Source organism: Ailuropoda melanoleuca, chromosome 3 (assembly GCF_002007445.2).
Source record: "Ailuropoda melanoleuca isolate Jingjing chromosome 3, ASM200744v2, whole genome shotgun sequence".
In the NCBI taxonomy this organism is placed as follows: domain Eukaryota; kingdom Metazoa; phylum Chordata; class Mammalia; order Carnivora; family Ursidae; genus Ailuropoda; species Ailuropoda melanoleuca.
Window position 1 is genome coordinate 57,164,522 of NC_048220.1, and position 18,808 is coordinate 57,183,329.

Here is an 18,808-nt window from a genome sequence, read left to right on the forward strand (position 1 = left end):
GCCGGTTCTTGACTACATTCTGCATGTCCTTGTAACTGATTGTAAAAAAAAAAAAAAAAAGGTCAGATTAAAATTTGCAGGAATTGGATTAGTTGTTGCTTTCAATGTTTTGTCATGGAGAGCACTTCTAAGAAATGAAACTAACTCAAGGCACCTGGGTGGCTCAGTTCGTTGGGCACCCCTCTCTTGGTTTCAGCTCCAGTAGTGATCTCACTGTCATGGGATTGAGCCCCTCATCGGGCTCTACACTCAGTGTGGAGTCTGCTTCAGATTTCTTCCTCCCTTTCCCTCCCCCTCTGCCCCTCCCCATTAGCACTTTCTCTAAAATAAATAAAACCTTAAAAAAAAAAAAAGAAACAAGAACTAATTAAAAATACTGGCTCAAACCATACTAAGTTTATCATAAAAATATGGCAAACAAACAAAAAAACAAACAAAACCAAAACCAGAGCCAGTACAGTGTAGTTCACTCTACAGATGTTTGTCACACAGGCCTGGATTATTAAAGGGAAACCTCAACAAGACTCTCATGTCTAGACCCAGAATCTACGTTCCCTCCTAAGAATGCACTATAACTAACAGAAGTGAGGGTTTATTCCCGCATTTGCTTAAATTTGCTATGCTAGCTCATTTTTTTAAAGGTGTGTCAAAGATAGGTTTTCTCTCCTTTGCTTTATTTCCAAATTATGGTATTTAGTTCAGTGCTATTCCCAGTCTCTAATACACTAGCAGTAACTAGTGATATGCTACCAATACCCTGGGGAGTTCTATTAGCTGTGTCCTTGCAGCAATGTGACAACTTAGCACCATGCATCTTGAATAGTTATGGATCAAACATGAGAGCAAATATTGTCCTGTTATATTTTGTTCTACTTTAAGTGTTTTCATTTTTTTAAAGATTTTTTATCTGTCTATTTATGAGAGAGACAGAGAGAGTACGAGTGGGGGTAGGGACAGAGGGAGAAGCGGACTCCCCGATGAGCAGGGAGTCCAATGTGGGGCTTGATCCCAGGACCCTGAGATTATGACCTGAGCCAGTCAGGTGTTTAACCAACTGAGCCACCCAGATGCCCTTACTTTAAGTTTTTCAGCACGATACCCCATGAAATCTTATGCTGAACTGCAAGCTTTCTTTTTTTTCCCCGTTGTAGATAAAAAAAAATACTGCATGATATAGGCCTATATGTTTTCAGATGCCTAATTACACACATACACTGTATTATCACCACTGACATTTAAAATGTCTGGATGGCATACTTCCCCTGCACATTGCTCTTAGACGTTGTCCTTGCTAACTAAGGAAATAGCTTTGATTCATGTATCAGACTGCTAGGGCTGCCTTAACAAAATACCACACACTAGGTGGCTTAAACAACAGAAGTTTATTTTCTCACAGTTCAGGAGACCAGAAGTCCAAGATCAAAGTGTCTGAAGGATTAGATTCTCCCAAGACCTTTTTCCTTGACTTGCAGATGGCTGTTCTTCTTGCTGTGTCCCCACAGTCTTTTTCTCTGTGTGTGAGCATCACTGGTGTCTCTTACTCTTCTTACAAAGACACTAGCTGTATTAGACCAGGGCCTCTCCTTATGACCTCATTTAACCTTAATTACCTCTTTGAAGGCCTTATCTCCAAACATATGAATTTGGGAGGAACGCAGTCAATCCATAACAATTTACAACCTTAGGGATAATGGAGAAGTATCTCAGCCACAGGTAAAAACAGCTTCACATTTCCCTCTAGACTCTATAGATCCTTGCATGATTTGTATAATCTGCACCCCAGGACACCATGTCATGCCATGTGTCTTTCCAACTGATATTATTATGGACACAAATCCTCCCCGATGTTCTTTGTGGTCTAAATAAGCCTAAAGCTGGCTTCGTGATCCTTTTTTTGTGCCAGAGGTTGGAGAAATAATTCTATCATGTTCTCCAGCTAATCAATGTATAAGTGGCTAGAGTTACTTCAAGTGATATCTTTTTATCCGACCAAATTAAAATATGGCCTCATAAAACAAACAAACAAAGAGGGTTGAAATTATGCAGGTTACAGAATACAGACCACATTGACAGTCGAGTCTGTGATGGAAGGCATGCTCAAGTAAGACTCTGATGGTCCATCAAGGCAACAGAATATCTCTATTGATAAGGACACTGTAATATCACTGTCCTAACAAGTATCCTTTAAGGTAGAGCTAGAATGTCTCCTCTTTTTAAGGGAAAGTTTGCTGGGATTATTAGCTTTTTATAAAATGTATAGTCAATCCACTTGTTCTAAAGGGGAGGGACTGGGTAAAACACAAACACAGAATGTGACCACTTTGTACCCAGACAGAAGTTAGGAGAAGAGAACTGTGCTCTAAGAAAAAGATATTCTGTCAGTACCCCAAACTGGAAACTCTGTAGACTCTCTCCATCCCTTATGAAAAGTACAACCAGAAGATACACAGTGAATAGGCCGGGTCAGGATAACAGAAAAGAACAAATGCAAGACTGCATTTCCTTCTCATTAACCACTTAAGTTCAATTTTGAAGTAGGGGAGAAAAGGAATCTCCCCCAGAACAGCTTTGCCATTGTTGATTACTCTCCAGATCTCAGCCCAATTCCCTCCTTAGTACTCTGAATGAGCAAAGAGCCACACAAGACTGTTAGTGCAAGTAAAATCATATACACCAATGGGCTTAATGTTGATTTGTATAATTAGCCAGCCCTGAGAGCTTTCAGTAGAAACTGCTTTGATTTTTGAGTTTTAGAAAGTTGTTCTACCAGAGGATTATTATGGTAATTGAAATTAGGAATGGAATTATGGTTGAACCCTAAATAACATGATGTAGACACTAAAACTGTTATTTAGCTGTTACACTCAACAATTAGGAACAATGGAAGGGACAGGGTGTACTTCTGAGAGCTCTAATTTTAATTTTGGGATTGCCAATTTGTTAGCCTTTCACTCCTTCCTTAAAGGAAATGTAGGGTCTTAAAGAACTCGCCCAAGGCCTATATTCAAGTAGAAAATTATGAGCTTCACTTCCTAAGGAGAAGATATTTATCTTCTTCCTCCTTTGAGGGTGGTGCAGGCTTCACGTTCACAGGTCTCAAAATCTCTGCTACAAAATGAGAGGTTCTCTATGATGGATCAGTTGTAAGAGCTAATTATTCTGGGAACAATCTCTTTCTTTACAAGTGTTTGCATAGCTCATTATTTTTCTAGAAAAAAACGGTATGCAGGGTGCTACTATAAAGATGTGATTTATAGGTGGAATGATGTATGATAGATCAGGGCCAGAGTTCAATTGTCATAAAACATAATTCTGACAGTTAATTTGCTCGTATCTTATCTGCTAAGACATTACCAGACATTCGAATGTACGGGTATCATTGGCAAAGAGTTGCTATATATCTTCATTAGATGATGAAGAGGATTATTATGGTAATTGGAATCAGGAGTAACGAAGAATCAAATTAGAAATTAGAGAGCCACAAGAAGCAAATCAGTGAAAAGTAGGAAACATTTATTTTTGAAAAAAAGATAAGGTATGGCCTGTCCTATGCTTCCCCCAAATCGACAGTGCATTTTATTTTTTGTCCTTACAAGTATTTTAAAAAATAACACGCATGGGGAATCCATACCCCACAACAGAACTAGTGAGTTCTGGGTATCCATACACAACAGAACTAGTGAGTCCTTGGTATCATAGCTTCCAAGGGATACACACTATTAATAGTGTGGTATGTTATTTTTTCAAATTTATTTTATGTATATAGTATTATGTTGCTATTGCTATAAGAATGAGTGTATATAATATATGTTTTTCTGCAATATTAAACATATTATGAGTAACTTTCTGTGTCATTGTATGAGGAAGAACGGTTTTAATCACACCTGGGCTAATAAATGCATTACTTTTGTGTGTGTGTGTGTGGAACAGACAAAACAAACTATAAACTGCTTTGCTCTAACAAATGGAAATAGAGATGAGGACAGTGATTGGAGGACTTTTAATGATCAAATTTGTCCTCTTCTGAATTATTTAAATTGTATCCATTACCATGTATCATTTTAATGATAGATAGATAGATAGATAGATAGATAGATAGATAGATAGATGATAGAATAAGTGAGCAAGAGAGAGAAAAAGAGAGAGGCTAAATTTGAAAGGATACATTTCAAAGGATAAAGTAGAAAATAACTCAGTTTGCCTGGTTGTGATTTTTACACACACACACAAATATGAAAAGTTGCATATATATAATCTGTTAAATCTTTGGCCATTTGTAGAAAAATCCACAAAAAGGGAATTTTTATACGAATTTCCAAGACTAATCGTTAGCTCTGGGAGAACCAAATCAACCCCTGTAGTCCTCCTGGATGAGGTCCATCCTGAGCAGCTGACCCTGTTCTATTCATGTTCCCTCTGTTACTGTGAGGGATCATTCTGATCCAAAGTTTTTTTGGTTTTTTTGTTTTGTTTTGTTTTTTGTGGCCAACCTGACTCTAATGAACAGAAGGTCCAGTAAATTCCCTGAAAAGTTTGATTTCTACAGCTTAGTTTTTAGTAATTTTTTATTCTGAGGCAATGCCTAGACCCAATGGAGGCAAAATAAATGTTTATTTACTTTGATCTTTCTAAGAGCTTGTTTAAAACAAAAGTCCAGGGGCGCCTGGATGGTTTTAAGTATCCGACTCTTGGTTTCAGCTGAGAACATGATCTCAGGGTCATGGGATGAGCCCCATGTCGGGGCTCTGTGCTCAGTGCAGAGTCTGCTCGTCCCTCTCCCTCCCCCACCCCCGTTCCCCTCCCCTCATTCTCTTTCTCTCTCCAAAAATGAATAAATAAAAACTTTTTTTAAAAAATAAAGCAAATGTTCCAGCTAGGGACCTGCATGTGAGAACCAATATACTAAAAAGTATGATTGCTTGACATTGTGTTTTTTTCCAGTACATTGCACAGAATGTCCTCTATGAGGACTCCAGGGAACTTTTCTTTCTGATCTCAGAAACAGTTGAAAACAACTGAGCAATTAATTTGTTTTTACTTATGGACAATGTGGATTTTGCAATAAAGCCTGTTTCTGGTTTTTATATTATTTTAAATCTGTAACTTAGATGTCCCGAGACCCCACCAGCCTAGGAGCACAAATAAGTCACATTAACATTAATTCCCAAATACTCTTGGCTGATGGGCCTCAGCCCCCTACAGAGAAGACCCCAAACATTGCTCCAAACATTTCGGCATATCCCTTAGGGTATATCCCATGTGCTTATGTTTGTTGATTGTAAATAGAAGAAATTAACTGTGTTAGCTTACGCAAAGAAAAAGAAATTTATTGTAAGGATTAGGATACGATCTGTGGAACCTACAGGCAAGAAGCACCCTTGAATCAAAAAAGACCAGAACCAGATTCAAGTGCCATCAGGAAGTTCCCTCTATCATCTCTGCTCCCTCCTGCATACTTTTTCTCTCTCTGTCTCTCTCTTTTTTGCTTACTCTCTCTTCATCAGTTTCTCCTGCTGATCCAACTCAGTAACAGAAAATGAAGGCAACTGAGAACTCGAGTTTATGTGACACAAGTCCAGCTGCCTGGAGAGGGACTGAAAGTATTTTTTGGTCTCAGGGGTATGGCTGCTCTTTTCCCAAGGCCCCAGAGTGAGCCGCCAGGCTCCCGGGAGACTCTGTTCTGCACTGCCCATCTCACAGGACAGTGTCTTTCTTCCATGTGTCTCAAGGCTGCTCTACCTGAAACACACCCCCTGCCCTGCCTGTAGTAATGCCCTTAAAACAAATCTCAAAGCAGCAAGCCCTCAAGATGCTGAAACATCATCACTAGGGCCATCTGTGCACCTGCAGAAAAATGAGAAGAATGTCTCCCCATAGGAGGCAGATCTCATCCTTGAGTCCAGGTGACGTTTGTTCTGCCCAAGTTTACACAACACAGAGTGCAAATGATACTTGGGCTCACATGATATTTGAGTGATTCTGAAGCCCCTTATTTTTTCCCATCCTAAAAATAAATTTTAAAATACAGTGCATGTACTTTGCTTTAGTCAAATCCTACAAGGCCCAGCGTGTAGAGGAAATAAAATCTGGGGTCTTTGGGAGAACTTGAGTAAAGACAGCGCAGGAGATACCCATCACCTATGCTGCCTGCCTCCTGAGGTTGATGCTGGAGGACTCCTTGAAACCTTTTGGCTCCGCTGGCTTCTAGAGTAAGTGGGCAGAGAAGTCAGACTAAGTTTTTAAAACTTTTTAAATGCTTGAGTGTTGCTATCTAATGTTACTGCTGGCATAAAATTTGAAAGTGTCCTAATATTACGTATGTGTCCCCGGAAGAACATTAAAAAGTGAACCCAATTTGGACCTGTGTTAGCGAGAAGTGCCACTGTGAATTTTTTCTTACTTCTCTAATCATCTCACAGAGACACCTGGTTCTCCATGTTAATTTGAGTTCACTTTTCCTCCAAGTCCCATTGACATATTTTTACAATAAAAATTAAAAAGACAAACAATGTATATCTTACTGATAGGAAAAGAGAAGGGAACCATCAATAGGCCAAACACTTATGAAGAATTCCTAAAAGATAAGTACACATGAGACCCCATTCCAGATGTAGTAAACTGCCTGAAATTCAACAAATAGAAAGAAAAAATCTTTATGGCCTAGCTAGCTTTAGAAGTAAATTTCTTTCAATTCTTCTCTGGAATGGATAATTCAAATGACACATAAGCTCTTTCAGCAACTTAAAAAAATGAACATCTAAATCAAGAATATGAAATTCAAGAATATAACATTGTATAGGCTATTTAAAGTTTTTGTTGTGGTTATCTAATCAAATATTCTTGTTTATCCCCCTTGAAAATAAGAAGAAAAATTCATATTGGCGTGTCTAGGTTTCAGACAATGAGTATGTTTTTTGTTTAACATACCACGAATCAAAGATGGCTTTATACATTTCAAGTCGGGGTCCAGAAGAAGTCATTAATATTAAACCTATTACAAGATCCTTCTGTTTTGGGAAAAATTGTGATTTTCCTATCTCCAGAGCACAGGTCGGAATGTAGGCAAATGGGCTATTCAGTTCCACTTCCTCATTTTCCTTTTAGTCAAAAACAAGCAATAAGTTGGCTTCTTTCATTTTAACGGTCTGATTGTAAATACGCTTGATTTAATTAAAATATACAAGAGGGTTAGGCAGTTGAAAAAGGTATTTATAATTACTCAAAATAACCTAAGAGCTTTTCTGTAACTCCAAGCTAGTGGTGCCTAATACAACAAATAAAGCACACAAGAAACTAGAGTTTTTGCTCAGTTATTTATATGTACAAAAATATTAAATAAATATTAGTAAATCAGAAGCCCTAATGTATACACAATGTCAAAAATAGGAATTGGTTTAGGAAAATGCCTATAAATGTAATGATGATTCACCATTTTTTTTATTTTTAAAATTTTAATCCCAGCGTAATTAACATACACCATTATATTAGTTTCAGGTGTACACTATAGTGATTTAACACTTCCATACATCACCCAGTGCTCATCATGACAAGTGCACTCCTTTATATGCATATATAAAGGAGTGATGTGTGTATATATATAAATATATATCACTTCTTTATCCTTTCATCTATTATATTTCATCTTTATATTTCATCTATTGATGGACTCTTGGATTGCTTTCATAATTTTATTTTAAATAATGCTGCAATAAACATAGGGGTGCACTTATCTTTTTGAATTAGTGTTCTCATATTCTTTGGATAAATATTCACTAGTGGAATTACTGGATCATATGGTAATTCTGTTTTTAATTTTTTGAGGAACCTCCATACTGTTTTCCACAACGACTGCACCAGTCTGCATTCCCATCAAGAATGCATGAGGGCTCCTTTTTCTCCACATCCTCACCAACACTTGTTGCTGCTTGTGTTTGTGATGTTAACCATTCTGACAGCTGTGAGATGATATCTCATTATGGTTTTGACTTGCATTTCTCTAATGATGAGTGATGTTGAGCATCTTCTCATGTGTCTGTTAGTCATCTGGATGTCTTCTTTGGAGAAATGTCTGTTCATGTCTTCTGCCCATTTTTAATTGGATTATTTGTTTTTTTGGGGTTAGGTTATATAAGTTCTTTATATATTTTGGATACTAACCCTGTATCACATATGTTATTTGCAAATATCTTCTCTTCAGTAAGTTGTCTTTTAGTTTTGTTGATTGTTTCCTTTGTTGTGCAGAAACTTTATTTTGGTGTAATCCCAATAGTTTATTTTTGCTTTTGTTTCCCTTGCCTGAGGACACATATCTAGAAAAATGTTGCTATGGCCAATATCAGAGAAATTACTCCTTGTGCTCTTTTCTAGGAGTTTTATGATTTTAGGGGTCACATCTAGGTCTTTAATCCATCTTAAGTTTATTTTTTTGTATGTTGTATGCAAGCAGTCTAGTTTTGTTCTTTCGCATGTAGCTGTCCAGTTTTTCCAACACCATTTGTTGAAGAGACTTTTTCCCATTGCATAATCTTGCCTCTTTCGTTGAAGATTAATTTACCATATAATTGTGGATTTATTTCTGGGATCTCTATTCTGTTCTATTGATCTATGTGCCTTCTTTTGTGTCAGTATTACACTGTTTTGATTACTACAGCTTTGTAGTATTTCTTGAAATTGGGGATTGTGATGCCTCCAGTTTTGTTTTTCTTTTTGAAGATTGCTTTGACTATGTGGGGTCTTTGGTGGCTCCATACAAATTTTAGGATTATTTATTCTAGTTCTGTGGAAAATGCCATTGGTATTTTGTTAAGGATTGCATTAAATCTGTAGATTGCTTTGGGTAGTATAGGTATTTTAACAATATTTCAATTTGTGCCATCTTCAATTTCTTTCATCAGTGTTTTATAGTTTTCAGAGTACAGATCTTTCTTTTACCTCTTTGGTTAAGTTTATTCCTAATGGCATTTTATTGGCTTTGGTGCAGTTGTAAATGGGACTGTTTTCTTAATTTCTCTCTCTGCTACCTCATTTTTAGTGTATAGAAACAGATTCCTGTATATTGATTTTGTATCCTGTGACCTTATAGAGCTCATTTATCATTCTAGTAGTTTTCTGGTGGAGCCTTTAGGGTTTTCTTTATGGAGTATCATGTCATCTGTAAATAGTTAAAGTTTTACTTCTTCCTTACCCATTTAGATGTCTCTAATTTCTTTTTCTTGTCTGATTGCTGTGGCTGGGAATTGTAGTACTGCATTGAATAAAAATGATTAGAGTAGACATCTTTATCTTATTCCTGATATTAGGGGGAAAGTTCTCAATTTTTCACCATTGAGTATGATGTCAGCTGTGGGGTTTTCACATATGACCTTTATCATATTGAGGTATGTTTCCTCTAAACCTACTTTTTTTAAGGTTTTTATCATGAATTGGTATTGTAGTTTCTCAAATGCCTTTTCTGAATCTATAGAAATGATCTTATGGTTTTTATCCTTTCTGTTGTTGACATGCTATGTCATGTTGATTGATTTGTGAACATTGAACCACACTTGCATTCCAAGAATAAATCCCACTTGGTCATGGTGAATGATTTTTTTAATGTATCGTTGGATTCAGTTTGCTAATATTTTGTTGAGAATTTCTTCATCTATGTTCCTCAGAGATATTAGCCTACAGTTCTCTTTTTTTGTAGCATCTTTATCTGGTTTTGGTATCAAGGTAATGCTGGCCTCCTAGAATGAAATTTGGAGGCTTTCTTTCCTCTTCTATTTTTTTTATAATAGTTTGAGAAGAATAGGTATTAACTCTTATTTAAATGTTTGGCAGAATTCTCCAGTGAAGCTATCTAGTCCTGGACTTTCATTTGTTGGAAGTTTTTAAATTACTGATCTAATGTCATTGCTGGGAATTGGTCTGTTCAAATTTTCTATTTCTTCCAGATTCAGTTTTAGGAAGTTATATATTCCTAGGAATTTATCAATTTCTTCTAGGTTGTCCAGTTTGTTGATATATAATTTTTCATAATATTATCTTATAATCCTTTGTATTTCTGTGGTGTGGATTATTATTTTTCCTCTTTTACTTCTGACTTTATTTGAGACCTCTCTCTCTCTTTTGATGAATCTGGCTAAAAGTTTATCAATTTTGTTGATCTTTTCAAAGTGTTTTAAAATCTATTAATAGATCTCATAAAATCTTACCTTAGCAGAAACTAAAAAGGCATTTGGTGAAATTTTGCTGATCAAAGCAAAATTTTTGGTAAAACAGGAAGAAAAATGCAATTCCTTTGTACAATAAATAGCTGTCTCAAACACATCATCCCCATTACTTGCAAAATATCAAAAAGTTACTGTTAAAATTTACAAGATAACATTATAACCATTATTATTTATCATTGCTTTACATGTCCTAGCCAGTATAATTAAGCAAAAAACAAACAAAAAACAGTTATAGAAAATAGGCAGAAGGTAGCAAAATCCTAGATAATGAGATTCTTTTCCTGAAAATTCCAAGTGAATCAATTTTAAAACTTAAAAATTTAATTGAAGACTTAATAAGGTGACCAGCTATAAAATAATATATACAACACTTTCTTATATACCAAATTTGTAAGTTAAAATTAAAATTTAAAAAAAATTGACCAAAGAAAATATCCCAAAACAAACTCAAGTATTTATACAGGAATTTAATATATGACTAAAGTGGGATTCAAAATTAGTAAGAAAAAATTAAATAGTCAATAAATGATAGTAGAACAAATAGCCAACAATTTGGGAAAGTACAAAGTTAGAGGCCTACCCTATCACTTAGAGCAAAACAAATTCCATGAGGGTTAAAAGTTGAAATGTAAAATATGAAATCAGAAGTTACTAGAACAAATATGAATACATATTTAGACAACCTTGGATTAAATATGTCCTATCTAAAGAAAAACAAAAGATAAAAGAAAAGGTGATAGTTTGTGTTTCATTATCTATCAAAATCTTTAGAATGTTTAAGCAAGCACATAAACAGTACTGAAAGACAAATGACAACGTTTATGTATAGCAAAGACCAAGTAGTCATGCCATCTAAAGAAAACGATGAAAAATGCTCAAAATCCAATTCATAGAAGTGGAAATAAATGATTAATAAACATATAAAACAGGGAAAAATCCAACTCTACAAATATTTAAGTAAATGCACATAATAATGCTATTTGAGTGTCTCGTTACTCTTTTCATTACCCAATTGCTAAGCAGTTTTAAAAGAGATTTTTTTTTTTAAAGATTTTGTTTGAGAGAGAGAGAGCACAAGTGGAGAGAAGGTGCAGAGAGAGAGGGAGAAGCAGGTTCCCTGCTGACCAGGGAGCCCAATGCAAGTCTTGATCTCAGGACCCTGGGATCATGACTGGAGCCGAAGACAGATGCTTAACTGGCTGAGCCCCTCAGGCACCCTAAAAGAGATTTTTTTAAAGAAAGCAATATTTATTAAGGATATGAACAAACTGGCACACTTAAATATTGTTGATTGGTGAAAAATCTTTCTGGAAGAAAATTCGGAAATACATATTTTAAAGCCTTAAGATGTGAAAACCTTTTGACCCATTTCTGGGAATTTATCTAAGAAAACAGACAGATGTACATAGAGGTTTATCACATAACAAAATTATTTATAGTAGAAAATTGGTATAATGTTAAAATATTATAGTGGTTGGATAAATTATAGCACATTCATATCATGGAATACAACAATCATGTAAACATACAATGTGATTATTTATTGACCTGGAAGGATGGTTACATATAATAATAGGTTTGAATCAGAAATACACAACCTATGTTAACTAGTCGTTCCTGATTGAGTAAATATGACTGATTTCTATTTTTTCCATATTGATTGTTGTTTTCTAATTTGCCCCCAATGATCGTGTGTCATTTGTATGATACTTTTCTATAAGTTTTTGAAAAATCAATTCAGTGATACAGATTCTTTCTATACATAAATGTTATCCCAACAATGGAAATATGTTTGTCCATCCTTCTTTAAAAAGCAGAAAGAGCTACTCCCATAGTTATTTACATTATGCTATATAAGCCTCTGTAGATTAAGTTTGCAGTGAGTATTCAAAAATAAGAAGAGGATGAGAATAAAGAAAAAGTGAATAAGGGGGCGCCTGGGTGTCTCAGTCGTTAAGGGTCTGCCTTTGGCCCAGGGCGTGATCCCAGAGTCCTGGGATCAAGCCCCACATCAGGCTCCTCTGCTGGGAGCCTGCTTCTTCCTCTCCCACTCCCCCTGCCTGTGTTCCCTCTCTCGCTGGCTGTCTCTCTCTATCAAATAAATAAATAAAATCTTTAAAAAAAGTGAATAAGGATCTAATTACAAAACCACTCTGTTGAACACCTTTTGTCAGCTCTCCATCTTTCAGTGGTTCTTGAGCAGGGATGGTGCCACTTCTAGAGGCTTTCTGGACATACTGGGTGGAGGGCATTTTTTGGTTGTCAGAGAGACTAGTGAGCACTACTGACAGTTAGAGGGTGTAGGGAAGAGAAGCTAATTACCCTGGAGCGCTTGGGAAGTCCAGAACAAGAAAGATTAGTCCTGTCTGAAATGTCAATAAGCGCTCTCCACTGAGAAACTCTGCTAAACTAAACCATAAAAATAGATTCTATAAAACCTAAAGCAACCACTAAAATAACAAAGGGCTATAGGTATTGTGCCAATAAATGATATGAAATAGAATCATAAAAAAATATTTTAAAACAACAAGAACAGCAAAACACCCTGCTTATCTCTCTGGCCCAATTCTGTACTCCCTTCCTCTGTAGGCCTGCATTCACACCTCAAAATTGCCCAACTTCAAACAAAGTGATTTCAGAACAAAAAATTATTACAGGGGATAAAGAAGGCCATTGAATAATGAAATGAGTCAATCCATCAAATGGATATAATGATCCTAAAAGTTTATGCATCTAATAACAGAGCATCAAAAACCCTGAAGCAAACACTGATAGAACGGTAAGGATAAATTGATCACACCCCAATTATAGTAAGAAATCTCAGTACCAAAGGTATATGTAAAATCCCCCAATTTTTGGAAACTAAATAAGACATTTCTTTTTTTTTTTTTAAGATTTTATTTATTTATTTGACAGAGATAGAGACAGCCAACGAGAGAGGGGAACACAAGCAGGGGGAGTGGGAGAGGAAGAAGCAGGCTCATAGCGGAGGAGCCTGATGTGGGGCTCGATCCCAGAACGCCGGGATCACGCCCTGAGCCGAAGGCAGACGTTTAACCGCTGTGCCACCCAGGCGCCCCTAAATAAGACATTTCTAAAAGGTCTGTGGGTCAATGAAGAAATCAAAATGGAGATAAAAAGTAATTTTGAACCAAATGAAAATGAACATAATATATACGATATATACAAGATACTGCTAAAGGAAATATCCCTAAATGCCTATATTAGAAAAGAGAAAAGATCCATAATGGAAAAGGAAAAAGCAAATGAAACTGAAATTAAGCCAAAAGAAGAAAATGAAAAATATCAGAAAGGAAATCAATGAAAACCAAAAGTTAAGTGTTTTTTTAAAATCAATAAAATTGATAAATCTCTATCTACACTAATTAGAAATGAAAGAGAGAGAGAGAATATAGTTATTAATAATATCCTGACAAGATTTGTTCATTTCTTTTTTCAGTGAAACCATAACTTCTTCATGGGTATTAAGTGCTAAATGATCTTTGAACAAATGTATTTTTCTACTTGTCTTGCATCTTATTGAAAACAGAAACATCTTCAGGTTTGTATGTATGGGGAAAAAAAGTCTAAAATGGGTAACAGATTGTCTTATTAAGGAAGCCAGAATATCCCAGCATCAGGAGATTATGTCTGAAAATGAAACTGCTTATGACCACCATCATTTAAAAAAATAATTGCTCTCTGTCAACCCATTTTTCTTTAAATGTATATAAGCTTTACCTTAAAATCCAATGACAGTTCACAAAATCCAATCCAGTGAATTGAACAGTCTTTCAGGCCCAGTCCTCAAGTGTACAAGCATGTCTGTATTTTCCGCCTGTCTTGAAGATTGACCTGTATGCCTTCTAACTGTGTTCTAAACATCTCCATTTAGATTTGATTGCTTAAAAAAAAAGGAAATCCTCTGAGATTTGTCAAATAACAGGCATTGCATTCAGTGCTTATTTGCATCTTTTGGGCATTGTGAGGATGGAAGAAGCTTGTGATGTAAATCTCTCAAGTGAACATTTCTTGATTTATAAAAATTCGAGTTCTCACCAACACTTTGCATTCAACATCAGAAAGATGAAGAGAAGAAAGGCAGTGTTTATATAGGGATGCTGGGCAGTTGTTCAAGAATGAGTTCCAGATGCTGTAAACTTGAAGACCTTGGTTTCCAGGGAAGGCCTTGTGTCTTTCATGGGATAAGACGCTCAGAAGGATAAATTTCCTTTCGAAACCACATGAGTCCATTGCTTCAGTAGTTGCAACTTGAAAGAAGAGGATTTACTTACCCTGTCAGGTTATGTCAATCTGCCGAACAGGACCGTGGTGCAGGCAGGTTTGTCAGAGCAATCAGAACATCTCAGAGGACTCTGGGTGTGGATAATATCAGCGTAGCATAGATTCTGCAGCTGTTTTTGTTCTGTTGCTCATTTGTCACAATTCAAAAGAATGAGGAGTTTTGGGTTACCTCGCATATGGAAAATGACGAAAGTCAGAATTTATTGAATGACTTGTTTTTTGAGGGGTTTTCTTAAAGAGGAGTTTAATGTCTTTATTGTTGCTTGTTGGAAAAAAGATTAGAAGACATGAATGCCTGATGAAATGGGAAAGACAACTCTACCAGGGGTTTTCTGCAAATCATACCTTTCCAACCGTGAGTTTTGTGTGTATTATGATGTTTAAATGAAACAGTCTTTGTGTTACTCTGTGATTCTCTTAAAAGGAAGACTTTCTGTTACCAGTGTTACAGGCCTATCAAGTGATGACAAATTTACCGAGCAGCAACTATGTCCCGCACTGAAGCTCACTTACAGCTCATCCCTCATCTCTCATTTCCACCATTGCTGTCTTAGAATCTATTCTCCAAACAATAACAGTCGCAATAATTTTTTTTTTCAAAATGTAAACGGGTCATCGTTCCTCTGCTCGAGACCCTCCAGTAGGTTTCCATCGAATTCAGAATAAACTCTACAAATTCCTTAACCTAGCTTTAGAGTTCCTTCATATTCTGGCCCCCTGCATTATTCTAATATTCTAGCTTATCTCCCCATTATCCTTTCCTTCTTCTCCCCATTCACTCACTCTGCTCCAGCTGCCTTCACCCAGTCAGCCAAGATTTATAGATTTCATTTATTAAAGAGGGATTTAATCTATCAATTGCCACTTTCCATCATTATCTCTCACCTTGAACACTGCAGCAGTCCCTACCTCATCTCCCTACCTCTAGCCTTGGTCTCTCCACACTGTAGCCAGAATGATCTTTTGAAAACACTACTCAGATTATAACACTTGCATGCTTAAAATATTTAAATGGTACCTCATTGCCATCATGATTGCATAAAAACCTCCTACCCTGGCTTATGAGGTATGTCACAGTATGGTTGCTGTTTATCTCTCTGGTCAAATTCACACTCCACACTCACAACTTGCCCTACACACAGGCCACCCACAGCTGCCAGACTCCTGCCATAATTTGCAATTTTTAGTCATGGTCTCAAATCACATTTGCAATGTCCCTTTCTTGAACTATAATGTCCCTTCTATCTTTTTTTTTTTGCCTTAAAAATGTCTTACCCATGACCAAAAGCACGTAGACCCCAAATGTTACAGCTTTTTGAAATACAGTTCTTTTAAAGGTTATACATGCAATATTTTCCCAAGGTATGTCCACAATATCAAGGTGTGACATGATTAGAATAGATTCTGGCATCAGTAGTAGGCTGGCACTTTCCCTCTGCCAGCGAAGTTCTCTTAGCACTTCTTACCCCAAACTCAGCACCAGGCCAGTCCCTTAGGTGAGCTTAACATCATAGTGCCCTTGTTTATTCTTGCAAAGCTGACCCAAACAGAAGATATGTCTTTTGCCCTCAAAGGAAAAGAAAGAAAATTACCTTTGTTTTTTCAGTCAGTAGGGTTCTATAGCAATATCCAGAAACTAAATGCAAATGGCTATGTTGTGGGAAGAGGCGAAGGAGTCATGACTCCTCTAACCAACAGCCTCTGAGCCCCAGGGCCTTAACCAGCCCCAAATTTCTTGTTATATACAGTTTAACAATGTCATACATAACTACAACATTAAGTTTTTCTTTAAATGATGTAGATGATTTTATGCTCACATGCTGAGTTTAAGAAATTATTTCCAAGCAAGAAAAAGTACTAAAATAATTTTGTATTACTCCGCTGTACTTGGGACACAGTTTCTCACCCTGTCACCTTCGTGTGTTCTTTCCCCCAGAAGTACGGAGATTTTGCTTTCTCTTAGGTTCTGAAAGGCCTGGACTTACATAAGGAACCCAGAAACTCTGAGCACATTTTCTTTTGAGAACCTGCAGGGTTGTAAAAGAGAACATCTTACTTCTAATAGTGGTTGAGTTGCTTGGTGGTAGCTGCTGCCCACTAAAAAAAAGAAACGGAAATCTAAAGATGACTCATGTCTTTGGTTCCTATCAGCAGTGCAAGCAGAAGTTTCCATTTTTTTCTACAGACATAGAAAGAGGATGCTTATTGTATGTTAACAAGTAACATGCATTCAAAGGAATTATTCTGCAGGTAACGACTAAATATGTCTGGAGAGCATTCTACCCAGCTTTTCCTCCTATGTGTGGACAAACTGCACTCTTCCATTAATTTCCTCTTTATACATCCCTGTTATGATGGATATGCTGAAGTAAGAGATTAAGGAAAGAAGTCCTCCTCAAATTAAGCAGGTTTAAAAATTAGTTTATTTCTTATTTAATTTACATATACACCTTCTCAATGCTTATATCTACATCCACAGACTGGGAATCATTCATACTTGGGAAATCCCGTAGGAAAATAGAAATAATGAATTGGGGAGTCCTGGCTACATTATTTTAATATTATTTGCATTCTGACTGCTTTGCTTTTGCTTACTTATGGGACAAGAAAAGGAAGGGGGCAATGTCAGCCTGCTTTTAAGTTCATGCCCTACAGTTGAAACAAGGGCTCTGCATTTATATTTTAATATGATTTGTGTTGTTATTTAGTTTTTTTAATTGAAGTATAGTTGATGCACAATGTTACATTAGTTTCAGGTGTACAACATAGTGATTCCACAACTCAATACATTACGCTATGCTCACCACAAGTGTAGCTGCCATCTGTCACCATACATCACTATTATAATAACACTGACTCTATTCTCTATGCTTACCTTTCATCCCTGTGACTTATTCATTCTAAAACTGGAAGCCTGTACCTTCTTCCTCCCTTCGCTCATTTTGCCCATCCCCTCATCCCTCTGGCAACCACAGTTTCTGCTTTTGTTTTGTTTTGTTTTTAGATTCCACATAGAAGTAAAATCATATGGTATTTGCCTTTCTTTGACTGACTTATTTCACTTAGCCTAATACCCTATGGGTCCATCTATGTTGTCAATGGCAAGATCTCATTCTTTTTTGTGGCTCAGTAATATTCCATTGTATACATATGCCACTTCTTCTTTATCCATTCCTCTGTTGATGAACACTTAGGTTACTTCCATATCTTGGCTATTGTAAATAATGCTGCAATAAACACAGGTGTGTATAGATCTTTTAGAATTAGTGTTTTCATTTTCTTTGGATAAATACCCAGTAGTGGAATTACTGGATCATGTGGCAATTCTATTTTTAGTTTTTTGAGGAACCTCTATACTCTTTTCCACAATGGTTGCACCAATTTAATTACCACCAGCATTGCACAAGGCTTCCTTTTTCTTTGCATACTTGCCAGCACTTGTTACTTCTTGTCTTTTTGATTTTAGGCATTCTGACAAGTGTAAGGTGATAGTTCATTGTGGTTTTGATTTGCATTTCTCTGATGATAAGTGATGTTGAGCATCTTTTCATGTATCTGTTGGCCATCTGGATGTCTTCTTTGGCAAAAAATGTTTAATCAGGTCACCTGCCCATTTTTAAATCAGATTATTTGGGGGGGTTTTTTTGGTGTTGAATTGTGTAAGTTCTTTATACATTTTGGATACTAACTCTTTCTTGGCTATGTCATTTGCAAATATCTTCTCCCACTTGTAGGTTGTCTTTTAGTGTTGTTGATTTTTTCCTTCACTGCAAAACCTTTTTATTTTGATGTAATCCCAATAGTTTATTTTTGCTTTTGTTTCCCTTGCCTGAGGAGACATATCTAGAAAAATGTTGCTAAGGCCAGTGTCGAAGAAATTACTGCCTATGGTTCCAATGCAATTCTTATCAAAATACCAACAGCATTTTTCACAGAACTGGAACAAATAATACTAAAATTTGTATGGAACCACAAAAGACCCCGAATACCCAAAGCAATCTTAAGAAGGAAGAATAAAACTGGAAGCATTACAATCCCAGGTTTCCAGATACATTACAAAGCTGTAGTCATCAAAACAGAGTGGTACTGGCACAAAAATATATGCATAGATCAGTGGAACAGGAGAGAGAGCCCAGATATAAGCCCATACTTATATGATCCATTAATCTATGACAAAGAATACATAACGGGGAAGAGTTTCTTCAATACATGGTGCTGGGAAAACTGGACAGCTACGTGCAGAGGAATGAAACTGGATCACTTTCTCACAGTTACTCAAAAAATAAACTCAA